This window comes from Anomaloglossus baeobatrachus, chromosome 3 (genome assembly GCF_048569485.1).
Source record: "Anomaloglossus baeobatrachus isolate aAnoBae1 chromosome 3, aAnoBae1.hap1, whole genome shotgun sequence".
Taxonomy (NCBI): domain Eukaryota; kingdom Metazoa; phylum Chordata; class Amphibia; order Anura; family Aromobatidae; genus Anomaloglossus; species Anomaloglossus baeobatrachus.
Window position 1 is genome coordinate 518,113,658 of NC_134355.1, and position 22,591 is coordinate 518,136,248.

Consider the following 22,591-nt stretch of genomic DNA (forward strand, 5'->3'; position numbering starts at 1 on the left):
CCATGATTACGATCACGAGCAACTAACTGACTGGCACTATGAGTGGTCCTAACCATGTATACCTAAGCTGCAATGACACTGGTTGGCAGCTTTCTGAGTACATTGTATATGGGCAGAAAGCTGTCAATCATTGGTGTGGGTGGGGTTATAGAGTTCACATTTAAATAACTGCTCGATCTGCAGCAGAGAAAACAGTGATTTTATAAATATAACAGCAAGTAGTCCAGTATGTAATACACCCCTGGAATCAGGGTCTCTGTCTCTGCATTATGCTGCTTTCAGATGGGGGAGCAAAAATCTGCTTACAGATTCCTTGTAAGCATAGGAAGGCATTGTGTTCCCTTTATTAGGTCTCCGATGCCACTGACTGGCAGCAGCTCAATGATTGGGAGCAGTCTCATGATTCATCACATGACTATTGCATTTGACTGCCATCATCTTGTTTAGCATGGGCCCACCCCCAAGTTAATATGGCGCAGAATACACCGAATTTTGAGGAGGATTTTCTATGTAAAGCTAAGTAGATGTCAACATACAAAAAAATAAAATGTTACCTAGAAGCCCCAGTGAATTCCAGACACTTGCCGTATTTCACAGTTATTAAAGCGACCGTCTACAGTAGTTTTCACTGAATTTTAGAATCTGTGTGTTAATTGCTGACCCTCTCCTTGGACCTAACCTTTTGCTCTGACATTAAGAAGTTTTGGGACTTTTATAAAAAGCAGAAAAGCTGCAAGGTCGAGCCATTGTTCCTCTGATATCTTCATAATTTGCCATTGTGACAACAATAAATGTTTAATGTTAAGACCTCATTAATAAATTCCCAACAATCGTTATGACACATAAACCTCTGAACACTGAAAAACAAAAAAAGACCAATAACTGTTAGCCTCATACGTGAGAATCACTCCTATTGTTTGTGTCATGGGAAAATGTAAATGTTGGTCTTTCTTTTTACAGTATATTGCCTATTCACTTCAATGTACACTTAAAAATGATGGAACGTAGCTGTATTGTCCATTCAATGCTCGCAACATTGTCACATTCCACAGATTTCTAGATGTGACTTTAAAGGGTTCTCCACTCAGTAACATTACTTGTCCCTTCACAATAAAGTGATCATGAAAGGTTTTCTTGGGACCCCATCAACCTGAAATCTGTGAAAAACCCTAAAAGCTACCATGTACATAAGACTAACGTCGTCCGAACCTGCCAATATCGATGGTTTTGTCTGACAGTACAACATGTATGGGCCACGGGCAGATGATTATTATACAAGGGACTGCTGATAAGTCTTTGTGATCTCTTTTTGTTTCTATGGTAATGAATGTTACATCACATGACAGCCTTATGTGTCTAATATATGTTTTCAAAATTTTGTGTTTGGTGCTTATGGCACCAGTGTTCTACGCACGTGGGAAAACAAAATCGCAGAGTCTAGTGCAATATTCACAGCAACTGAGAGCAGAGGAGTGCTAAAATTCTTGTTTCTGCAAGGAAAGTCCACAAAGGATATACATGGTGATATGTCGCAGACATTGGGGGAGTCATGCCCTTCATATTCCACAGTTAAGAACTGGGTTGCCAAATTTAAAACGGGCCACTTCAGCACCAATGATGAGGAACGTCCTGGACGACTATGAGTGGTTGTTGTTCCGGCAATAGTCGATGCTGTGCACAACCTCATACTGGAGAATCAACAAATTTCATCTAAAGCAATAGTTGACATCATGGGGTTTTCCCGTGAACGTGTTTGTGTCATTATCCATGAACATTTGGACATAAGGAAGCTATCTGGAAAGTGGGACCCCAAATATTTGATAACAGATCAGAGAAGCATGCGAGTGAAAACTTCCCGGTCCATTTATCAGCATTTCCAGACTGATCAGAACTTCCTGGATTGACTGGTCACTATGAATGAGACCTGGATTTATTTGTAAGACCCTGAAAACACGGAGCAGTCAATAAAAGTGGAGGCACAGTGGTTCACCTAGTCCAAAGAAGTTCAGCGTGCAAAAATCAGCCACTAAGGTGATGGTGTCTGTGTTCTGGGATAAGGAGGGTGTGCTGCTTGTGGACTACCTTCAAAAGAGTTACACCATCAATGCAAGGTATTAAATTGAACTTTTGGACCAATTGAAGGCAGCTTTGAATGCCAAAAGACGCAGCAAGCTGTCCCAAGGAATCTTGTTCCTGCAAGACAATGCCTCCACTCACACTGCACAAGCGACCACGGCAAAACTGGCAGAGGTGGGCTTCCAGCTGGTGACCACCCACCTTATTCACCAGATCTAGCTCCCTCGACTATCATCTGTTTGCAAACCGGAAGAAACACCTCAAGGGTACCAAATTTTACACCATTTCTGATGCCATGGCTGCTACGGATGCCTGGTTTGAGGCACAACCGAAATCCTTCTTTTTGCTAGACTTACAGAACTTGGAATACCGATATAAGAAGTGTGTTGACATCACTGGATAGTATGTGGAATAAATGTAAAGTTTCAGCAGCCCCTTGTAGAAGATAGATATCCAGCATGTCCGATTTTAGACTTACAGTCCTTTTTTCCCCCTGAGATAAGCCGCTAAAAACAATGACGTCTGCCAGCGGCTGTCTAATAGAGGACACAGAATCGCTAAGCAGAGAAAGCGCTCCTATACGAGAGATGACTGCGGTAGCTGCTGGCTGAACGATCCGCTAAATCATTGTTCGGCCCATAGCTATTATGGCGAGCCTAGGTGTTCAACTTTCCTACAGCACCACCACAGGCGAAATGAAGCATTACACAGTCAATTCCAATCAATGACTTCAGTGTAATGCAGGACAGGACAAGTCCTCCAGAGCAAGACGCTCTTTATGGCAGAGGTTCCCAACTCCAGTCCTCAAGGCACACCAACAGTGCATGTTTTCAGGATTTCTTTAGCATTGCATGGGTGTTGGATTCAGCACCTTTGCAGGTGATTAAATTATCACCTGTGCAATACTAAGGAAATCCTGAAAACATGCACTGTTGGTGGCCCTTGATGACTGGAGTTGGGAACCTCTGCTTTATGGGATGTGCCACAAACGCTCCATGCATTAATACTGCTTTAAGAAACACTTAATTAAGATTACATGATTTCTGAGCTATTTATAAGTAGGCTATAGATTAATTGTTTTTTTCTAGAAAGGGAGACATGGAGTAGATTTATGGATTAATTTGTCGCAAGTTTCAGTAGAGAATATTGGTCGTTTTCACATTGCCCATCACTCTTTATAGCCCTCACACCAAGCTTTCTGTTTAAGCAGCCATTTATTATTCTATTTTTCTGTAATTTGCAAAAAAAATGCAAACTAATTAATTCCAGAGATGGGCTTACTCACTTTATTTCTGGAGCTGAGTGCTCTATATTTTACATGTGCATGCCGCGTTGAGACGACATTAATGCTTTGTCATGCTGTAGTTGAATCTGGCCAAAAAGCAATACTTGTGACAAAAAATCCATAACCACCCCCAGAGCAGTAATGTCTTAAACCTGAAATCAGATCTACATTACCAGCGAGCACATCTATCACACAGCACAGTGAGGTTAACAATGATGAATTGGTATTTCTTGCACAAGTCAGACGCATAAGATAAAACCAGAGAAAACACCAAAAAGCAGTTTATAGGTCTCATCCTTAGGCTATATCTAGGACAATACACAGAATATGTAACTAAGTCCGTCACATTTACACTATTCCGCCATGCTCCAATGACAGAGAAGAACAGTGACATTGACGGCAATGCTGTAAATGTGACCAGATGGACACCAACAGTACAGATGCACCCTACTGACTACAGTGTAGTCCATCTGGTTTCAGTCTTTCTACGGACATTTTACCAGAGAATAATAATCCAGTAATCTGTGCTATTTTTCCCAGAAAATAATCTGTAATGGAGCCATCAGTGAGGATGTGAATACAACCAAGCAACAGCATACCTACCATAAAAAATAGTGGTGTCACAAAGGTGATTGTTATATTAATTGTATAACCCCATTCACATTATTGATTGACAGTTTTCTGTATACACTGTGCAAAGGCAAAGAACTGCCAATCATTGGTGTGGTTAAACAAAGAGAAAAAATAACCAGCTCACCTGAACTGTAACTTTAAGGGTGTGCGTGGTCAAATAATTGGACAAAGAGAAAAAAAAACAGCTCACCTGAACTGTAGTTAGTGAGGTTATATATAGCTCAATAATATGGAGGGCTACATGGCTGCAGGTTTACTAAAAGAGTGATTCTATCAAAACTACAGCAAGCAGCCCAGTAAGTGACACATTACTGGAAACAAGAGTCTCTGGCCTACAATTTGCTGCTCTTAAGCCAGCTTTACACCTTACAATTAGGTGTGCGATCTCGTTTGCGATGTGACACGCCCAGGTCGCATATGCGATTGAATGAGATTGCACGTAGGTCGGTCATTTGCTGTCACACGTGCGTTAGTACCCTTCAGCCCCCACCAATCATAGGCGCCGGTGGGCGGGGAAAGCAGGGAATACGAGATTGTTTAATGGGCGGCCGGCTTTTTCAAAACAGTAAAAGCCGCCGGAGCAGTGTGAACGCCGTGCAGAGCCGGGGATCGGGGATCGGTGAGTATATGAGAGAGGGGGTGGGATAGACTGACATGGACAGAGAGAGAGGGACAGAGATAGTGACCGACTGACAGAGATTAGTGCATGACAGACATTGTGAGGCGCTTCAGAACGCAGCTTTTCAGCTGCGCTCTGAAGCGGAAGCTGCGGTGCAGAGCGCACACCTGCGCACATAACCTCAGACATCACAATCGTATGAGGGATGTCACACGTTTCAGTTGACTAGGTTCATACAACAAAACGTCCAATGTATGAGGAATAAACGACGTGTATGCGATCACCGTATTTGCGTTCAATCTTGATCGCACGTAGGTGTCACACGCAAATACGTCACGAACGATGCATGATGTGCGTCACTTACAACTTGACCCCGACGACGGATTGAAAGATTTATTGAAGAGTGTAAAGCAGGCATTAGATTAGGTGACACAATTCTGCTGTCCAATTTCCTTTAATAGCATATTCTGCCATTTCATACCTTCTCTACCTCCCAAAAGTAAAAGGTATTAACAATAAAGGTTGGCGGCAACATTTTAGATTGAATTAAAAGCGACATCAGATCTGATGCTCCAGATGCAGAGGTTATGTAAGTAATAGGGCCTATATGCTGTTTTTACTTAAAGAGCCTCTGTCAGCAGGTTTCTGGTATGTTATATGAAGATAGCATTCTGTAAGAGTTAAAACGGAGAATTCAGCCCTGTGTCTCTTATCACAAAGTGTGTTTTTGTTTACTTGCTATGTTAGCTTAAGCTTCCTAGCTTTATCATTAGTAGGACCCAGCAACGTGTGAGCTCATGTCCGACTCTGACCCCCTCTATGATTAGCAGCTTCTGTCTATAGAAATGTACACTGAAAGCCTGGTGTGGGCGGGTGTCAGAACAGCTGTAGCCAGTAATCTAAGTGATACATCATTGGAATTAGAGCCTCTTTGCCTACATCATGCTTCTCTCAGATGAGGTAGCAAAAACCTGCTGACAGATTCCTTTTAAAGGGTTGATCTGATATTCCTGTTAGAATTATTAATATGAACTTACTCCTCTGTCTCGCGGCTTCCTGTTTGCTAAGGCGTCCTGATGATTAGCCTCTGGCCCAGCGGCATAGTGGTGCTGCTAGCTCAACCTGTGCTCTCTATGATGTTGTAAGCAAATGCAGTTTTGTTTCTGCAGCATTGGAAGAGCACAGAGTAATTGAAGTTGGATGGATCAAGAGAAATAGTCAGCTTGAGAGCAGCACTTACAAGCTCTATAATAGAGCAGGAAAGGACTTGTAAGCACTGAACTGCTAATTTAGGAATGTCCTAAAGCTGATAAATAGACGTGATGGCAGATAACAAGGCAACACACAAACTATAAAATTAAAATTTTTAGAGACTGAAAAGGGTTTTACTAAAAAGTAGATTGCAAAATGCGAGGGGGTCAGGAATAAAAACAACATGATTAAACCTGAGCTGATGTTGGTGAAGAAATTAAATATAAAAGCAAAGTTGAAAATAAAAGGTGGTTTAACGTGTTTCGAAGTGAATTTCACTTCTTCAGGAACTGTTCAGGAACAGTGACCTTTGCTGAAGAAGTGACATTCACTTCGAAACGCATTGCATAAACCACCTTTTCTTTTCAACTTTTCTTTAATATTGAATTGCGTCACCTACAGCAGCGCAGGTTTAGCCACGTTTATATGCCTGATTCCCCTTGATTTTGCATCTCAGCCTTTGTGGCGCATGGTCCATGCAGAGCTGTACACGCGATTTATACTGATTGTGGGTCACACAACCCGACCAGGTGAGCGGTTTATCCTTCTGGTATTCTTGGTAAGATTTTCTCTTTAACAAGTAAATTGAACAGATGTTTGGTTTTTTTTTTAAAGTAGCAGTATACAGTATGTCAGCCAGTGGTTTGCACGGGAGTAGAAACTTTGTGAAAAAGTCATCTTTTTCTGGACAAACAAATTGCTGAAGAACAATGATAGTAATTATCCAAATACAAATATAATTTACAAAAATACACATTAATGTGCAATATACAGTATATGAGTATATATTAGGCACATGATTATTATGAACTGAAGTATTTACTTTTTCTACATTGTGTTAAAGATTTCCATCTCTGTTTTCGGATATTCCTGAATTACAGCTGTGATTATAATATAAGGTTCCTGGCTCCACATAATGAGACTAAGGGGCACTTTGCACGCTGCGACATCGCAAGCCGATGCTTGCGATGCCGAGCACGATAGTCCCCGCCCCCGTCGCAACAGCGATATCTTGTGATAGCAGCCGTAGCGACCATTATCGCTACGGCTGCTTCACATGGACTCACCTGCCCTGCGACGTCGATCTGGCCGGCGACCCGCCTCCTTATTAAGGGGGCGGGTCGTGCGGAGTCATAGCGACGTCACACGGCAGGCGGCCAATAGAAACGGAGGGGCGGAGATGAGCGGGACGTAAACATCCCGCCCACCTCTGTCATTTCGCATAGCCGGCGTGAGCTGCAGGATGCAGGTAGGAGATGTTCCTCGCTCCTGCGGCTTCATACACAGCGATGTGTGCTGCCTGCAGGAACAAGGAACAACATCGTACCTGTCGCAGTCGCGTAATTATGGAATTCCCAGACACTACACCGATGATACGATTACGACGATTTTGAGCTCGTTAATCGTATCAGCTAGGATTTACACACTACGATGTCGAGTGCGACGCCGGAAGTGCGTCACTTTCGACATGACCCCTCCGACATCGCACCTGCGATATCGTAGTGTGCAAAGTGCCCCTTAGGCTGCTTTCACACATCCGGTTTTTGCAGTGCGGCTCAATCCGGCTCAAAAACCTATGCAACGGATGCAGCGGAAAAAAAACGGATCCGTTGCATACGTTTTTCCATGTGGCCCATCCGTTTTTTGACGGATGCGGCTTGATACTGAGCATGTGCAGTGCAAAAAAACGCATCTGGCCACCGGATGCATTTTTTGCCACAGGATGCCGCATCCGGTGTCCATAGGCTTGCATTGTAAATCGTGCCGCATCGCGCCGGATCCGGTGCGATGCGGTTTTTTCACCGCACAAAAACCGTGCCAGGCAACGTTCCATCCATCTGCTGCATGGGCTAAATATGCCGCATCAGGCAAAAACCGGACGCAACGCAAGGCCATGCGGCACAATACGGCGCTAATGCAAGTCTATGCAGAATAAAACGCAACCGGTGGCAAAAAAAAAACGGTTGCGTTTTTCTGCAAAGCGCCGTATTGTGCCGCTCAGCAAAAAACGGATGTGTGAAAGCAGCTTTAGCAGGCAGTATCTATTCCAACCGTGTACATCATTGGCTACAATCACTTAACTGGAACTCCAGTAGGAGGCACGATCGGCCTCCCATGCCACCTTCTAGCCAGCCATAGCTTCTTACACTGATCCAATATACAAGTGCAAATGAAAAATTTCCAACATTTTGTTTCATAATTAAAAAATCTATGTGATTACATTCCGGCCAATTACATTTCCCTGGACAACTTTTACGTCAAATCAAGTAGAGAAAGAGAAAGATACTCAATAAAAGAGCTTGATTATTGCACATCTATTCTGCAATTACTTCTGCTGGCTGCTTTCATACTTGGCATTCCCGGAAAAAAAAGAATGACACGGTACAAGGAGGATGAGAGTCAAGACGCTGCCAGCTTATAGCAGCTCCGAAACTTAATCAGCAGGAATATGAAAGTAAGAGGGGAAAGCACAGACGGCTATCATATGATGTTTTTCTTTTTCTATCACATCAACAACATTTAGGCTGAAAGCCCAGGCTCTGCTAAACAACCAGCCTGTGTGTAATTAAATTACAGCAGCATTATGTGCGCAGCTTTTTAGAGCTTGGCCTTGGCTGCGACAAGAAAAGCCACACTTATCTCAAAAGAGCATGTTCACTGCAGCTGGGCCGTGGACACTAGAAGTCCGAAATATGTCTGTCAAGTGCGCACATATGTTCTGCAGTGTAAATAATACTCTCCGGATCAGTTACATGCCTCTTTTACACAAGATAAATATACACATCAAGCTCGCACATCGTACAATTTCAGATATCATCCACTATGGACGCTTTAGGGCGTGTGGCGGAAAAATCCCCATTAACAAATGCACAAAAATAGAATTCTGGAGCAGAATTTCTCATGATTTATTACATAAGGAGTGTTTTTTCAGCTATTTTTCACAAGGTGGAAGCTGTTTTTTTCAGGTAGAAGCATTTCATAATTACTTATTTTCCCACAATGAAAATAAAATCCCGGATCCGTGCTTTCCTTAACCAAGAATCAGCAAAAACATTAGTGCATGCCCTCATCATCTCCCGCCTCGACTACTGCAACCTCCTGCTCTCTGGCCTCCCTTCCAACACTCTTGCACCCCTCCAATCTATCCTAAACTCTGCGGCCCGCCTAATCCACCTCTCCCCTCGCTACTCCCCAGCCTCGCCACTCTGCCAATCCCTTCACTGGCTTCCCATCACCCAACTACTCAAGTTCAAAACATTAACCATGACATACAAAGCCATGCACAACCTGTCTCCTCTTTACATCTGTGACCTAGTCTCCCGGTACCTACCTGCACGCAACCTCAGATCCTCACAAGATCTCCTTCTCTGCTCCTCTATTATCTCCTCTTCCCACAATCACGTACAAGATTTCTCCCATGCCTCCCCCATACTCTGGAACACTCTACCTCAGCACATCAGACTCTCCCCTACCGTGGAAAGCTTCAAGAGGAACCTCAAGACCCACCTCTTCCAACAAGCCTACAACCTACAATAGCCCTCAGTCCAGTGCAAAACTGCGCAACCAGCTCTGTCCTCACCTATTGTGCCATCACCCATTCCCTATAGACTGTGAGCCCTCGCGGGCAGGGTCCTCTCTCCTCCTATACCAGTCTGTTTTGTACTGTTAATGATTGTTGTACATACGTATACCCTCTTTCACTTGTAAAGCGCCATGGAATAAATGGCGCTATAATAATAAATAATAATAATAATAATAATAATAAAAGAATGCAAAAAGCCCAATATGCAATATAGATGTGTTTTCTCATTGATATCAATAGGAAGCTTATTCCAAGAGTTTTTTAAGAGGTTTTTTTCATGTGTGTTTTTTAGTTGAATCCAGTGTAAGGCTATGTGCGCACGCTGCGGATTTACCACAGATTTTGCAGCGGATTTGCTGCAGAAAATGTGTCTAACATTGCCGCAGTCATTCCTCAGCAAATCCTATGAGTTTTAAAAAATACCCGCAAATTTTCCGCTGCGGAAGTAATGAGCATGTCACTTCTTTTCTGCAGGTACCTGCGGTTTTTGCAATAGATCCGCGAAATCCGCGGCAAACCGTGGTAAAACCACATGCGGATTTCGTTCCGGTTTTGGTGCGTTTTTTTACCGCGGGTGCGGAATTCTTTAAGAGGGTCTGGTTTTTCCTTAAGAAAAAGGCACTTTCTAGTGCGCACATAGCCTTAAATCAGTACAGTGACTCAGTGGTTAGCACTGTTCCTTTGCAGCCCTAAGGTCCTGTGTTAGGCTATGTGCGCACGTTGCGTAATTTCATGCGTTTACGCTACGTCTAGCACTGCAGCGTAAATGCATGCGTCCTGCGTCCCCTGCAAAATCTATGAAGATTGTGCATAATCCTTGCGCACGTTGCTTTTTTGAGCGCAGCGTTTTCAGAGTAAAACAATTGACAAAATCACTGCGTTTAAAAAAGCAACATGTCACTTTTTTCATGCGCTTTAGATGCTGCTCCCACTGTCTACGGGAGAGGCAGCATCCAGAACGCATGAAATCGGCATCTATTCTGCAGACACACTGCATCCATTACACAGTGTTTCTGCAGTGATTTGAAGCGCACATGCACTGCCAAATCGTTGCAGAATTTGCAGCATGGACACCACGCAATGTGCACACATAGCTTAAAAATCCCACCAAGGACAACATCTGCAAGGAGTTTGTGTGTTCTCCCTGTGTCTGCGTGGGTTTCCTCCGGGTACTCTGGTTTCCTCCCACACTCCAAAGACATACTAATAGGAAATTTAGATTATGAGCCCCAATGGGGACAGTGATGCTCACATCTATGTAGTGCCAAAGAATATGATGGTGCTATATAAGCAATGATAAATAATAATAATAATAATAATAATAATATTTACACCCCTTCAACCTACAGAAACACCACATTTGGCTGTATCTGGTATTCAATTAATGGGGATGAGCTGCAAAACCAGGTGCAGCTAATGGAAACCCTATTAAAGGTTTTTAATAGCTTTGAAAAACTATTCTACTTGTTTACTCAAAATAGCGCCCCTCGTATTTACAGGTTGTGTCTGGTATTGCAGCTTTACAGCTTTCAAGTGCATGAACCTTAGCTGAAGACCAGACACAGTCCTGACATTTTTTATAACGCTTTTTCTGGGACATGAAATGATGACCCTGTATCTAATCTCCAACAATCCCATCATTCAAATAGAATTTTTTTGCATCTTATTGTTGTCTAAGGCTGGAATGACACTTGCGAGTGTAAAATCGGACCGAGTCTCATGCTAGAAAGTAGCATGAGCTCTGTCCGAGTGTTGATCCGTGTGCAATGCAACAGCAATGCGATCCTGTGATTGTTCTCATGATTGTTGTCCATGTGCAATCCGTGTAAGATCCATATGTGATCCGTTTTTATTCTCAGCAGCTATGTCATCTGCCATTCAGCTCTGCTACATGCCTGCTGACAGCAGACACAGACAGAGCCGCGCGATCAGAATGAAGTCGGATGAACTTCACCCGACTTCATTGTGATCCCGCGGCTCTGTCTGTGTGTCGGGGCCTGATTTTTGGTCACAGGTGAAGGTCTCACCGGTGACCGTAAATCCCCTGAGTGACTTAAGTGATCTGCGCTATCAGCGGTGCCGTCACTGAGGTTACCTGTGGTCACAGCTGAAGTCCTCCTGCTGAGATCTGTGGCCGCAGGTAACCTGAGTGACATAATCGCTGATAGCACGACTCTTCAGTCGCTGCGGGGAGCTCACAGAGAGCGGTTGTGGTCTGTGACCGCTCTCTGTCAGCTTCTGATGTAGCAGAGCTGAAAGCGTCATGGGACCTCTGTGGATTACGTCGGACCTAGAGGGGTGTTTGGGGGTTTAATAAAGTGGTGAAAGAGGGTGGTTTTTTGTCATTTATTTCAAATAAAGGATTTTTTGGTGTATGTCTTTATTTTCTTTATCTTACAGGTTAATCATGGAAGGTATCTCGGGGAGACGCCTGCCATGATTAACCTAGGACTTAGTGGCAGCTATGGGCTGCTGCCATTAACTCCTTATTACCTCGACTGCCACCACACCAGGGCAATTCGGGATGAGCTGGGTACAGTCCCGGGACTGTCGCATCTAATGGATGCGGCAAATCCGGGCGGCTGCTGGCTGATATTGTTAGGGTGGGGGACTCCCCATAACGTGGTGCTCCCCATCCTGACAACACCAGCCGCCTGCCGTATGGCTTTACCCTGGCTAGTATGAAAATTGGGGGGAACCGCACCGGGTTTTTTTAAATATTTATTTATTTAATTTACTGCACGATATAGACCTGCCCACCGGCAGCTGTGATTGGTTGCAGTGAGACAGCTGTCACTCATCGTGGGGGCGTGTCTGACTGCAACCAATCATAGGCGCCGGTGAGCGGGGAAAGCAGTGAATACTAGATGGAATAATGAGCGACCGGGTTTTTCAAAAGATGAAAAACCGCCGGACCTTAGTGACAGCCGTGCAGCGCTGCGCTGGTGATCGGGGATCGGTGAGTAGGAAAAGAGAGAGGGGGGGAGAGGGATAGACCGACAGAGAGAGAGAGAGAGAGATAGAGATTGACCGACATCGACAGACCTCACTCATTTCCAGTGTTTTCTGCAACATGCGATAAATGTATTTAGAAAAACGCATGTCACTAGAATGGTGTGTGTGCCGTCCGTGTGACATCCGTTTAATTTCACGCACCCATAGACTTTCATTGGAGTGACTCGCACGTGAAACTCTACAAAACCCAGCATGCTGCAATTTTTTTCTCAGGCCGATTTGGACTGAGAAAAAAATAGCAGATCGGAGCTGCCTCATTGATTAACATTGGTCCGAGTGCAATGCGAGATTTTCTCGCATTGAACTCGTGCGAGTTAATCGCAAGTGTGACTCCAGCCTAAGAGATATAAAGGCAGGTTGTAGAACGGACGGCTGGGCAGTTTTCATTCTAGCTTCAGGCTGTGTGCACACGTAGCTTTTTGTTTTTTTTTTTGCATTTTTCCTTGCTTTTTAATCAATAAATGCAAGCAAAAAGCATCCCAGTAAAGTCTATGAGAATCCTGACTTGCTGTGCACACGCTGCTACTATTTTCCTTGCAGATTTTGTTGCTGAGAAAAGAAGCAGCATGTCAATTGTTTCTGCATTTATTTCCTGCGTTTCTATGATACCCTGCAATGCTTTATCACTACAGGGGATTATAAGGCGCGCACGTTGCGTAATTTCATGCGTTTACGCTGCATATTGCACTGCAGTGTAAACGCATGCGACCTGCATCCCCAGCACAGTCTATGAAGATTGTGCATAATCCAATGTTGCATTTGAGAGCGCAGCCATTTGCATGTTGAAATTTTGATCCAAATCGCTGCGTTCAAAAAAGCAACATGTCACTTCTTTTGTGCGCTTTGGATGCAGCTCCCACTCTGTCTATGGGAGAGGCAGCATCCAGAGCGCATGAAATCGGCATGTAATCTGCAGACACACTGCATCCATTACGCAGCGTTTCTGCAGCGATTAGAAGCGCACAAGCACTGCCAAATCGCTGCAGATTTTTCAGCATGGACACTACGCAACGTGCGCACATAGCCTAACGCAGCACTTTGCCTCACACATTGTGCATAAAGCATGGTGTGTGAGGCTCTGCGTAACTCAGCAACCCGGTGTCGTCATGGTGATGACCTAGGGTTACTATGGCAGTGATTTGGGTCCCTGTGATCACAATCCCTCTCCCTGCCTCCTGAATGCTGCGATCGCACTGATTGCAGCATTTTGGGGGGGTTAAACTGCCTGGAGCTGCGCAGGCACCACTCCAAGCAGTGAGAGCCGGGTCCTGGCTGTAAAATCAGCTTGAGACCTGGCAGCGATCGCAGGGGTACAGTGCCTGAACTCCTGTGATCAACATGACTAAACAAAACACAAAAACAAGCAGGAAAAACGCATATGAAAAAAACGCCTAAACGGAATTCAAATTGTCTCTCCAGGAAGGAGACAAACTCTAGCGCCACCTATTGGAAGTAGCAATCCTAAAAGTCAAAAGTGGCCTTTTAACATCCCTTTTCATATGACCTAGGATATATGCCAGATCAGAATCCCAATTTGCAGACACGATGTTTTGGGGTGATTGCCCCTCGTCAGTGCAAAGTGTGGGTAACTGATCTGGCTCATGAGAACGTAATAAAAAGCATGTTTTTTCTGCTGCATTTTTCCTGCCAAAACGTGTTTTTCATTTGCAGAAAAGAAGCACATAAAAAGCAACGTGGCCACATAGCAACTCTACTTTCATTTAACCCAAATATAAATCTGAATAGTAAAAGAAATCTTCCCGCTTGCTTCGTTTCTATTCTGACATGACAAATAGAAAATTGTGTTACATGCTGAGCTGGACAGATACATTCACACATGGATACATTTACATATGTCTGTTATACGCCAATACAGAAAACTATGTAGAGAATAAGAAAAACAAATATACAAACCAGTAATTCCACCCAAGCAATACAAGAGCATCACCTTGTTATCAGCACATACAATACGTCCCGCGGACGGCTGATAATTTGTACCATTGAGAGGTTAAGTATCTCTATACAGTACATCAAGCGCCTGGGCAAAAAGGCCGGTCTGTCTTAAGCCTGGGAGTTCTCAGACTGGATTCTTGAAGTAAGAGCTTCCTTTGTCTGTTGTGCTTCATTGGAGGTTCAAGTAAAGTCAACAGCATGCTCTCCATAGCCGTGCCTTGTGTGCACTGAGTGCAAGGCTTTATACTAAGCGCACACATGTCAAACGGATCAATCCTATTCCTTGGCAGTTTGCTCTCCTTTTTTTTTAAGAGTCAGTAGGTTAAGTAAATGGTGTCTTGTAAGCCATGAAATATGCATGTTTTTAAAAGCGTGGATATTTAATAGTGTGTCATCATATAGACAAGTTTGTGGCAAAAAAAAAGCACAGCTACACAAATGATAAAATTGGGGCCAGACTAGAGTAAGGGGTACTTTGCACGTTGCGACATCGCTACTGCGATATTGTTGGGGTCAAATCGAAAGTGACACACATCCGGCGCCAGTAACGACGTCGCAAAGTGTAAAGCCTAGATGCACCGATAAACGATCGCAAAAGCGTCGAAAATCAGTGATCTGTGTAGTGTCGGTCATTTCCAAAATTTCACTGCAGCGACAGGTATGATGTTGTTCCTTGTTCCTGCAGCAGCACACATCGCTGTGTTTGAAGCCGCAGGAGCGAGGAACATCTACTTACCTGCGTCCCGCCTGCAATGAAGAAGGAAGGAGGTGGGCGGGATGTTTACGTCCCGCTCATCTCCGCCCCTCCGCTTCTATTGGCCGCCTGCCGTGTGACGTCGCTGTGACACCGCACGACCCGCCCCTTAGGAAGGAGGCGGGTTGCCAGCCAGAGCGACGTCGCAGGGCAGGTAAGTGCGTGTGAAGCTGCCGTAGCGATAATGTTCGCTACGGCAGCTATCACAAGAGATTGCATCTGTGACGGGGGCGGGGACTATCGCGCTAGTCATCGCTACAATCGGCTAGCGATGTCGCAATGTGCAAAGTACCCCTAAGTCTGGGTGCATATTGCTAATCCCTGCCTAGTAGTCCCAGCCTATAAGAGCGTAGATAAAGGGATCTCTAGAAATAGTATTTCTAAAGATACTTTATGATATGCTAATGAGGCCAGGGACTAGTCGCAAGAGTGTTAGTTAACTTGGCTAGTAAGTACACTCCTGTGGGCGTACTAACATGCTAATGAATGCGCAGCGTCAGAGGATGATCTCTCACCTCTCCGCTGTCACCTCTCCCGACGCTGGATTTCGGCTTAGTGCGGATGATCCCAGGACGTCCAATTATGCGTACTACTTCAGTTTGAAGCCAGGACGCATACACCGGCTTCATAGTACGCACGACTGGAAGTCTGGGGACTTCTGATCATGCGCATTGAGGCGAAATCCAGAGTTGGGTGCGGTAGCAACAGAGAGGTGAGAACCTGTGCCTTTGACGCTGCGCATTCATTAGCATGTTAGTATGCCCATAGGGATGCACTTACACACTAAGGGGGCCGACTAGCCAAGGGAACTAACACCCTCACAACTAGTCTGTGCACTCATTAGCATATTATAAAGGATCTTTAGAAATACTTTTTGTAAAGCTCTCTTTATCTATGCTAGTGTATACAGGGACGGTTAGGCAGGGATTAGCAATATGCACCCAGAACTGCTCGTGGTTCTGGGTCCATTACCGGACCTGACACGTTCCCTTTTAATATCTCCAAAATGTGATGTGAGATCTGAGTTTACTTGGCATCTCATCCCGACACAGCTCTGCTGCATTGTGCTGTTAGCGGTTTCGGTGAGGCAATGCTTGTAGATGTGGAAACTGATACACAGGAAGCAAAAAACGGTTCACACCTACAAACTGCTTCTGTTTTATTTCTACATCAGAAGATGTGAAATATTTTATTCCAAGTCCTTACATTCATGTTACTTTAATGTAAGACGTATGTATTATTCATGGGAGGGTAGAGTTATATGAACTGCGCTCCACACGCCACAAGAAAGTAGCTTTTTTCATGAGCGTTCAGGTGATTTTAGCTTCCTGGGTTTAATACATTAATATGTAGGTGCAGGTTTGTGCTGGGTTATTTCCTGCCTAATATTACACCTCCAAGACCTTTCAAAGACTCCATTTATAAGGTTTTGTGTGCATGTAAGACATACTCCTGAAATGACTAAATGAACAATATTGCTTTTGTGTGTACAATGTATAAATGATTTTTCATGAAAGCATACATTTCCAAGAAATAGATCACCTTTAGAAATAACCCATTATAAGCCATTGCCTGCTAACATCAGTATGTCCCAAATGCAGTTATCTCCCTTGTAGTCTACAGGAGTTATGGGATGAGTCGAGAGCTTCTCTGCTAGAGCTGTTGGCCATTTCACATGGACAACCTGTTTGGATTCCTGTACAAACCAAGCCTCTTTAGCCATCTCTCACAAATCCTATGAATATGCTATAGAGGCTCCATATCGATATTCCCCTATATAAGTGGTTCCTCCATCCATTACTGCTGAGCTCATATCATAAATGCAAAAAATTGATCAAATATATTAAATTAAAGATTCCTTCTAGTAGGTTTTAGAAACTTTTAGCTCACAAATGGGACAAAGTAATATCTAGGGCTGTGTGCCCATGATGAGTTTTTGACACTGAATATTTTTGCAGTGTCTTGCAGTTCCAACAAAATGGATGGGATTTATAGAAATCTCCTGGCTTTAACCCCTAGCGATTCTGACATTGTTTTTTTCGTGACATATTGTACTTCATGTCAGTGGTAAATTTAGGTCGATACTTTTTGCGTTTATTTGTGAAAATTTAGGAAATTGTGCGAAAATTTGGAAAATTTCGCAATTTTCAAACTTTGAAAATTTATGCCCATAAATCTGAGAGATATGTCACACAAAATAGTTACTAAATAACATTTCCCACTTGTCTGCTTTACATCAGCGCAATTTTCGAAAGAAATTTTTTTTTCGTTAGGAAGTTAGAAGGGGTCAAAGTTCATCAGCAATTTCTAATTTTTCCAACAAAATTTACAAAATATTTTTTTTAGGGACCACATCACATTTGAAGTGACTTTGAGAGGCCGAGGTGACAGAAAATACCCAAAAGTGACCCCATTCTAAAAACTGCACCCCTCACACTGCTCAAAACCACATCCAAGAAGTTTATTAACCCTTTAGGTGCGTCACAGGAACCAAAGCAATGTGGAAGGAAAAAATGAAAATTTTACTTTTTAACACAAAAATGTTACTTTAGCCATAAAATTTTCATTTTTACAAGGGAGAAAAGAGAAAGTGCACCCTACAATTTATTGTGCATTTTCTCCTGAGTATGCTGATACCCCATATGGGGTAAAAATCAATTGTTTGGGTGCACGGCAGAGGTCGAAAGGCAAGGAGCGCCATTTGAATTTTTGAACACAAAATTAGCTGCACTCATTAGCGGACGCCATGTCGGGTTTGAAGACCCCCTGAGGTGCCTAAACAATGGAGCTCCCCCACAAGTGACCCCATTTTGGAAACTAGAGCCCTCAAATATTTTTTCTAGATGTTTGATGAGCACTTTGAACACCTGGGGGCTTCACAGAAGTTTATAACGTTGAGCCGTGAAAAGAAAAAAAAAATGTTTTTACCACAAAACTGTTGCTTCAACTAGGTAGCTTTTTTTTCACAAGGGTATCGGGAAAAAATGCAACATAAAATGTATTGTCCATTTTCTCCTGAGTACGCAGATACCTCATATGTGGTAGAAATCAAATGTTTGGACACACGGCAGTGCTCGGAAGGCAAGGAGCGCCATTTGAATGCAAAATTAGCTGCACTCATTAGCGGACGCCATGTCAGGTTTGAAGACCCCCTGAGGTGCCTAAACAATGGAGCTCCCCCACAAGTGACCCCATTTTGGAAACTAGAGCCCTCAAATAATTTTTCTAGATGTTTGGTGAGCACTTTGAACACCTGGGGGCTTCACAGAAGTTTATAACGTTGAGCCGTGAAAAGAAAAAATTTTTTTTTTACCACAAAACTGTTGCTTCAACTAGGTAGCTTTTTTTTCACAAGGGTATCAGGAAAAAATGCACCATAAAACGTATAGTCCATTTTCTCCTGAGTACGCAGATACCTCACATGTGGTGGAAAGTAATTGTTGAGCGCATGGCGGGGCTCAGAAGAGAAGGGCACCATTTGACAGCAAAATTGATTGGAATCATTAGCGGACGCCATGTCACGTTGTTAGACCCCCTCCCCCCATGGTGCCTAAACAGTGGAGCTCCCCCACAAATTACCCCATTTTGGAACTAGACCCCTCAAGGAATTTATCTAGATGTTTAGTGAGCCCCTTGTACCCCCAGGGGCTCCACTGAAAGTTGATAACGTTGAACCGTGAAAATTATTTATTTTTTTTTTATTTTTTTTTTTAAATTTTTGCAGCAACAAGGTAGTTTTTTTTTTCCCTCTTTTTACAACAGTATCAGGAAAAAATGCACCATAAAACGTATTGTGCAATTTTTCCCGAGTACGCAGATACCTCACATGTGGTGGAAATCAATTGTTTGGGCGCATGGCGGGGCTCAGAAGACAAGGAACGCCATTTGACTTTTCAAACGCACAGACGCGGTGCACTGATCGGCCGCTACAGGAGGCACGGTCGGATGAGATACAAAAAGCGCTGGGGATATGGAAAAAAAAAGAAAAGTCACGCCAAAAATTGAGCAGGGATGTTGATCCGCGCTCAGCGGGACGCACGGACAGATGCGATACTTTTTTTTCCGTATCCCCGACGCTTTTTGTATTGCATCAGTCCGTGCGTCCCGCCGAGCGCTGATCAGGGATGCACATAACGGATCGGCATCCCTGCTCAATTTTTGGCGTGACTTTTTTTTCCGTATCCCCGATGCTTTTTGTCACGCCAAAAATTGAGCAGGGATGCCGATCCGTTATGTGCATCCCTGATCAGCGCTCGGCAGAATGCACGGACAGATGCGAAACAAAAAGCGTCGGGAATACGGGAAAAAAAGTCCCGCCGAAAACTGACCACGGATGCAGATACGTTATCTGCATCCCTGATCAGCGCTCGGCGGGACGCACGGACGCATGAGGTGTAAAAATAGAAAGGGGATAGAGGAAAAAAAAGAAAAAAAAAAGTTATACTCACAGTACCCAGAGGATTAGCAGGAGGAACAGAAGGCAAGGAACAGCTTTACAGCAGCAGCCAGCAGGCAGGAAGTTGGACAGCTCAGCAGAAGACCCAGGAAGAAGGACCCAGCGATGGAGGCAGATGTGATCGGCCGGTGAAGACAGGTAAGAGGACGTCGGGGGGACAGCAGAGGGGGACGGGGACAGCAGAGGGGGACGGGGACAGCAGAGGGGGACAGCAGAGGGGGAGGGGGAGAGCAGAGGGGGAGAGCAGAGGAGGGAGATACCGGAGGAGCTGCAGAATAGAGATCACGGGGGAGGCCGGCAGACTGGGATGTCGGGGGGCAGACCGGGATGTCTGGGGGCAGATCGGGATGTCTGGGGGCAGATCGGGATGTCTGGGGCAGACCGGGATGTCGGGGGGCAGACCGGGATGTCGGGGGGCAGATCGGGATGTCGGGGGGCAGATCGGGATGTCTGGGGGCAGATCGGGATGTCTGGGGGCAGATCGGGATGTCTGGGGGGGGGCAGATCAGGATGTCGGAGGGCAGATCGGGATGTCGGAGGGCAGATCGGGATGTGGGGAGGCAGATCGGGATGGCGGGGGGCAGATCGGGATGGCGGGGGGCAGATCGCAGGGGGGCACGGGCAGGGGCCATTACGGGAGCGCGCAGGAGCAAATCACAAGAGCGCGCAGGGGCTGCAAGAGAGCAGGGGAGGAGGGATACCGGAGGAGCTGCAGAATAGAGATGGCGGGGGGCAGATCGGGATGTCGGGGGGGCAGATCGGGATGTCGGGGGGGGCAGATCGGGATGTCGGGGGGGGGGAAGATCGCAGGGGGGCACGAGCAGGGGCCATTACGGAAGCGCGCAGGGGCTGCAAGGTGAGCACAATACTCACCGCTCCTGCTCCGTGACAGCAGCGGCAGCAGCAGCGGTGGCGTGGTACCACTAGTACCAGCCAGTGCTGCACGCTGCAGACATGTTGGGGGAGGGTCCCCAGACCAGCACAGGCCTGGGGAGGGCGGCCACCGGCAGATCAGACCGCCCCACTGCACACTGATTGGAGCGATTGCGTGTCATAGCACGATCGCTCCAATCAGTGCTGCAGGGGGGGGCCACGGTGTCTGCTTGCTTCCAGCCAATGATCGGAGCTGCTGCAGCCCCGGTCCTAGCTGGATTTTACAAGATCACACTATTTTTGGCATTTTTTTTTGCCGAAAACAGCGTGATCAATGTGATTGGCGGTTCCGATTTGAACAGCCAATCACATCGATCGCCTATGGGGGGTGGCGATGCCACCCCCCTGGGGTCAAGCGAACGTCCCCTGCTGTAAGAAACAGCAGGGGACATCATTTGAAAGCCGTTGCTATGGCCACGGCAATCAAATGAAGTTTAGGCAGTAAAATTACGTCCCTGGTCGTTAAGTCACGTTAAAATAGGACGTAATTTTACTGCCCGCGGTCGTGAAGGGGTTAATACCCTGATATCAACTGCTTTTCTAACATAATAGTTCCATATGTTTATCCGATTATTGTGATTATAGTATAAGGATCCTGGCTCCACATAATGAGACTTAGGGGTACTTCTCACATAGCGAGATCGCTGCTGAGTCACGGTTTTGGTGACGCAGCAGTGACCTCATTAGCGATCTCGCTGTGTGTGACACTGAGCAGCGATCTGGCCCCTGCTGTGAAATCGCTGCTCGTTACACACAGTGCTAATTCATTTTTTTGACATTGCTCTCCCGCTGTGAAGCACACATCGCTGTGTGTGACAGCGAGAGAGCAATGATCTGAATGTGCAGGGAGCAGGGAGCCGGCGTCTTGCAGCTGTAACCAAGGTAAATATCGGGTAACTAAGGGAAGCCCTTTCTTGGTTACCCGATATTTACCTTGGTTACTAGCGTCCTCCGCTCTCACGCTGCCAGTGCTGGCTCCCTGCTCCCTGCACACGTAGCCGGAGTACAGATCGGGTAAATAAGCACAGCGGTTTGCTTATTAACCCGATGTGTACTCTGGCTAGGAGTGCAGGGAGCCAGCGATAAGCGGTGTGCGCTGGTAACAAAGGTAAATATCGGGTATCCAAGTGCTTGGTTACCCGATATTTACCTTAGTTACCAAGTGCAGCGTCGCTGCTGGCTGGGGGCTGGTCACTGGTGAGATCTGCCTGATTGACAGCTCACCAGCGACCATGTAGCGACGCACCAGCGATCCTGACCAGGACATATCGCTGGTGGGATCGCTGGAGCATAAAGTGTGACGGTACCCTTAGCAGGCAGTATCTTTTCCAACCGTGTATATCATTGGCTACAATCACTTAACTGGAACTCCAGTAGGAGGCATGATCGGCCTCCCATTCCACCTTCTAGCCAGCAATAGCTTCTTACACTGATCCAATATACAAGTGTGTTTTCTTTTTACTCAGTATAAACTGAGCGTGCTATAAATCCACAACATGTCAATTTCTCTTGTGGGTACAGTGAGATTTATGTGCAGATTGTTTTATAGACTTTTTTAGTTTAATTTTAGTGTTTTTAGTGCATTTCTGTTTTCATATATAAGTGTCAATAAAGCTTTGTCAAAGCCAAGTACAAGGAAACATCAAAAACAAAATAGCTTTATTTAAAACATCACACACCAAAAAAAATCAAATAGAGGATAAAAATGCACAAAGCATATAAAAAAAACAAGTAACCGAATTTGCATAATAGGTGCAGAAATTTGGCAAGATCAAAAACTCACCAAAAAATAATCGTGGGAACAAAAGCTTTAGGCCACATTCACACATTCAGTATTTGGTGAGCTCTTTACCTCCATAATTGTAGCTAAAATCAGGAATGGAACAATCAGAGAAAAGTATCATAGAAATACGAGCACCACTGATGGGTTTATTACCCACTCCTGGTTTTGGCAACAAATACTGAGATAAAAAACTCATCAAAAAGCTAATTGTGGGAACAAAGCCTTAAGCCATCTGCACAAGTTGAGTATT

At 45.0% G+C, this 22,591-nt stretch overlaps 1 protein-coding gene across 12 annotated transcripts in view; it reads right to left on the reverse strand.

Moving 5' to 3' along the window:
* MBNL1 (muscleblind like splicing regulator 1) overlaps positions 1–22,591 on the reverse strand; it is a 286,937-nt gene that overhangs the window by 67,216 nt on the left and 197,130 nt on the right. The gene's annotated exons all lie outside the window — the stretch shown is intronic.